Source organism: Lepidochelys kempii, chromosome 1, assembly GCF_965140285.1.
Source record: "Lepidochelys kempii isolate rLepKem1 chromosome 1, rLepKem1.hap1, whole genome shotgun sequence".
Taxonomy (NCBI): Eukaryota; Metazoa; Chordata; order Testudines; family Cheloniidae; genus Lepidochelys; species Lepidochelys kempii.
Genome location: NC_136380.1, coordinates 94,686,062 through 94,691,314, shown reverse-complemented (window position 1 = coordinate 94,691,314; position 5,253 = coordinate 94,686,062). Strand labels below are relative to the sequence as shown.

Genomic DNA, 5,253 nt, shown 5'->3' with positions numbered 1-5,253 from the left:
ATCTCTGGTCCTGCTTTTGATTTAGCTGGTGCCAGATGAGGAATTTGCTACCAGTTTAAGGCCAAGAAGATTCTAGTCTTGAGCCTGTGATGAAAGGGGGAAGCCAGAGTGCATCCTGGCTCCTGTGTAACATGGGGTTCAGCATGGAGGGCTAGTCTTGGTACCACCCAATTAGCTTGTCAGAGCATTAGGCTGTAGGCAATGAGAAGCCAGATGAGCCTGGAATGTTAAGGGTCTCCCGCTGGTGTTGGGGACTGAAGGTGTGGCAAACTGCACATTGGCTTATTGAGTGTATCTCGCCCAGACACAGAAGGCATCAGGCACGAATGTCTGTTTGCAGTATGATGGCCTGGCAGTAGGTGCACTTCTTGTAGCCCTGATAAGGAGACAAAAGCTCCTAGTACATGGAAAGGGCTAACTACACTAAGCTATCCTATACTAATTAACTGTTTACACAAAAATCTTAAGCTAGGCTATGGAAAGGACTTGTGTAAGGATGAGTTCTGCACGCTCTTGGTGGTGCAGGTGAAGGAACTGAGGCCATTAGAATCATAGAATATCAGGGTTGGAAGGGACCTCAGGAGGTCATCTAGTCCAACCCCCTGCTCAAAGCAGGACCATTGAGGAGTTGCACTTCTTCGTACAGAACAGGACAATGATGTAACTAACATATGAGATCTCTTGTGCACCCCCGCAACAGACATGGCTTTTCAATGCAGTTTTGCAGCTCAATACTATGAGGATCATGTTCCACAGGTGGGAATGCACAGATACCATTAAACAGCTTCTAATATATTTAATATGTAAATAGATAGTTGATGTAGATTTTTTATAGTACTACTATTTTATCAGAACATCTTGCAATTCTGATAAAGGCAAGTCCATTGCCTTACAGAAGTCTAAATATAATATATATACACAGTTACCTTTATCAACCAAACTTGATATAATTTTTGTTGAGATTACAAGTTTATTTGACAAGACCTATTTTCCATAAAACTATATTTAATTCTTTACTAATTGTGTCCCATATCAACCTTGCCATGATTTTGCCTGGGATTTATGTCACACTAACTGGTGTACAGTTACCCAGGTTATATGATTTAGCCTACTAAAACATAAAAGTCCTGTATAATTTCCCCGATGTTAAAAGATTTGTTAAAAATCAACATTAATGGTTCAAAGAGCTCAACCATTTATTTTAATACTCTTGGGTTCAAGTTATTCCTCTTCCTCTTATGATTTTAAAGTGTTCAACATCTTCCCTAGTTACTGAGGGAATAGAAAGTATTTCCTTACCACACTAAGGTCTGAATACATCCTGCTGCTTTTTTCCAAACACAGAACAACAATAGTCATTGAATATTCATGCTTTTTTTCTGCATGAATTTTGTTTATTCCTGATACAGTTAAAAAAAAATCTTTCTAATTATCCTTAACTCTACTGACCATAGATGATTCATTCTCATCTTTAGCCTCAATTATCAATTGTCTGCATTTCCTAACTACTGATTTGTATTCATTGCTACCAAATTCACCATCTTTTCCATCTGTTATATATTTAGGTTTAATTGCTAGTTTCGCTTCCTCTCTTACTCAGGATGTTTTTTTAACTGAAGCTTTCTTATATGATTAAAGAATTGTGGGTTTGGAGTTATAAATAATACTTAACACAGAATTATCATTTTTATGTCTAATTTTTTCTCCCCACTGGCCCTTTTTAAACACCCAAGTTCTTGTGCGTGGAGCATACTTGTTTCTCTTTCTTTCTTTGTCATTCATAGTTACAACAACATTTTCCTTAATCCCAATATTTGGGGAGAAACGTGTCTAACCAGTGAATGTCCTGCACTTTCTTGTTTGAAAGTATGTCCCTCAGGCATTCTTCCCCCTCCTTCCCTTCCTCCCCCTGTCCCCCGGGTTGAAAGATGTGATTGACAAATACAGAGGATAAAATTGGTCAAGGTCTTGCAGCTTTCTATTGCTCAAAGAAAAAAGATACAGCTGTTTTAGTCAATAGAAAAAATACTGTTTTAGCTGATTCAATGAGTGAAAGTAGAGTGAAGAGATTTATTTTCACTGGAGGCAAGGTTGAGTGCCTGAGACAGTTTGCCTACCCTGCTGAATATATATCCACCAAGTAGACATGCATGTGTCTAATTCAGATGCAGGTCCCTTTTCTGTTAGTATATTTGCTTTGTTTTTGCAGGTGAAGGATGCCATAGGGGAGATTTTTAATTGAAATCTGGAAGTGGAGGATAGACCTGGGAAAGCAGAATGACTTCCAGCTTTCACTTACAAATTAAATAAAATCCTAAGGGATCTTAAACTGGCAGATGTTTGGAGAAAATTAAATGCTAATGTGTGCAGTTGTACTTTTTACACCCATAGACATCAAATATATAAAAGCATTAACTTCTCTTCTGTCGCAGTGGGTGCACGATATATGCACAGGGTATAAGGTTAAATCTTATGAAGTAAGATGGAAACTCAATATCAAATTATGCACTGACAGCATAACGTGCCCAGGCAATCTCATCCTGAAAGTAGTTAATTGAATGGCTAGCAATCTTTTTTTTCCCCAAAAAAGTATGGCACTATTTCAGAATTAAAGCCCTTGTTGAATACTACAATGCAAATTATACCTGGAAGAATAAAGTAAATGAATAACTGGGATGGCATGAAATCTCTTGTGCATAGGCTTTTAATAGCTACTGTCACAGAAGGAAAATATTTTAAATGTTTTCCACTTAAGAACTTTGAAAATGATTTCTGGAACTCAAGAGAGTGGACAACTAATAATAATGGGAAAGGGTAAATGTTTGTCACGACGGTCATAAAAGTCATGCATTGCATCACTTTTCTTAGTAAAATCCATGAATCAAATCCTGGCCCTATTGTAGTCAGTGGAAGTTCTGCCATTGATTTCAGCAGGGCCAAGATTTCATCCCCCATTAAACTGTGCATGTGAATATGTGGGTGGACTATTAAGAAATGAGTGGGTAGGTGGGCAAATAAATACATAAAGAGTTATATAAATTATCTTTAGAAAGGCCTCAGAGAATAGCCCTTAAAACTGAAGAGAATACAGTACTGGAGGGGGCTGGGGGAACCAGTGTGACTACAAAGACTTAAAATACCAAGAAACAATGGAGGCCTTTGCCACAACTGCAGTCAGTCGAAGCACTTGAACTGGAACCATCCTGGTATAAACGAAAGGGAGCTGCTCACAGGGGTCCTCTGTAAGGGGTCTTTACCCTCTTGGTGGGAAACAGCCCAAATCTGTTAACTTCTCTTCTTATCCCGGGTTTTGGGGGATGGGAACACTAAGAGATGGGGTATGTGGTAAGGAGAGTACTGTTTTCCTTTTTATTCTAATACTTTATTTTAATTATTTTCCAGGTTGGGGCCAAAGAGGCACTGGTAGCTCAATCTTGTCTTGTGACTGTTTTTCTAGATTTTGGCAGACATACCTACAGCCTAAGAGAGGCACCTTTTCTGAGGATTCTATATTGAAATAAATAATTTAGAAATTCTGTTAATTGAGCATGCTGAACATGTTCACAGGTTATTGGTTATTAAATTTTAAAAAGCAATATAGCAAACAGACACTTGACCCAGCTGCTTAAAAAGATAACAAAATGGATTAAACTAAAGACGCAAGTCTTTTTCTTTCATCGCGGGAGATCAGACCTGCAACAATCTCTCTGGAGTGGTGGTAGCAGTAGCAAGGCAGGATGGAACTTATGCACCATTTTCCCTATATGAGTTTTATTTAGTGTCCAAAATGAATGTTGTAGATGCACTGAGACAAACCCACTCAACCATCTGCAAACTAGACTCATGCCCTTTGGAACTTGTGAAAGCTATGGGGAAACAGTAGGTCAGAATGAGAGCTGTCCTGGCTGTGAGATGAAGTGACAAAGATAATTACAACACCATATGATTCTCTGTGTCTTACTGGCAGAAGCACAGATTCTCTGTGTCTTTCTCATTTTGGCATCCCACGCCTTCTGGTATCTGGCTGAGTTTTTTGAGAATATCTGGAAACAAAACCTTCAGGGTTTTCGTGGGTCATTTAGCTCTTGCTTGCTGATCTAAAGCATTCAAGTGTTTGAAGTCTTTTTAGGGCAAACTCTGTATTTAAAATTAAGGTTGAAAATGTAACAATAGAAAAACATTACTATTCCTGACAGAATTCTGCATCCCTGTGGGGGTTCAGAATTCATATGGTCTGCATCTTTCTCTTCCCCCCATGCAGAAAAATGCAAAATAAATCTGCAGGGGGACATGTACCTCTTCCCCAGCAGCCCAGGCAGCGTGTCTGTTCTAACATGTCTGGGGCAGCCTTAGAGACACTAATCACTGGAGGGGGAGGGGGACTGGGCATGTATGCCTACAGGGGAGATGTTGATCTCTGTCAGGGGGCAGGGATGAGTATGCATGCGTACCAACAAGCAAGAGAGACCTGTGTGGAGGGGTAGGGCTTTTTATTATGCAGGAGGCAGGCTCTGTCCCTGAGGCAGAAATGTAACAGCCTGCCTGCTAGTTAATTGATCTCATTCTCTGAGGCAGAAATGTAGCAGCCTGGTTAGCACTCCCCTTAATAAGGATGGAAGAGGTCCTAGTGACCTTTACAACACGCATATGGTTAAGGTATTGCCACTTACTTTGTGGCATCTAACATTGTTAATGTTCCTATCATTAGTTAACTGTTCCAATCTTAGTCGGTTCCCCCAGGAGCATAAACCTGTAAAAAATTTAAGATCCCTACATTGCCAAAGTCATGTAAAGCCTTATAAATGACAGTAAGGGAATCAGCTAGGAAGCTCTATGTGCTTTCTCACTTTTTTCCTTTGCCAAACTGGCACAATGGGGTTAGATTACAGCTCAGAATTTGTTTGACTTACCCAATTAAAAAAAAGACATTGAGGGCAAATAAAACGTTGAATTGATGCATGAAACTAGAAGCTGGTATTCCAGCAACCACAGAGTGAAGAAGAGGTGGCAGTGGGCAACTGCTCCACCACTGGAACCGTCAATCGCTGAACATCTGAGAGAGGTCAAAAATACAGTCTTAAATCCAACCAATTCAAGCTTTGGGTGGGTTCAGTTTGATCTGAGCCTACTCCTGTGGTTTTGATTTGGGATCATATCTGATTTTGGATCCTTCCAAACTGGAAGGAACCTATTTTCCATTTCTGGTTTGGATGTGACTAAAATCTCATGAAATTTTAGCCCAAGATGGTGGAA

General features: G+C 39.7%; 1 pseudogene; it reads left to right on the top strand.

Annotated features, from left to right (window-relative positions):
* The first annotated feature begins 4,589 nt into the window (after positions 1 to 4,589).
* On the top strand, positions 4,590 to 4,696 carry LOC140905653 (U6atac minor spliceosomal RNA; annotated as a pseudogene).
* Positions 4,697 to 5,253: the final 557 nt, after the last annotated feature.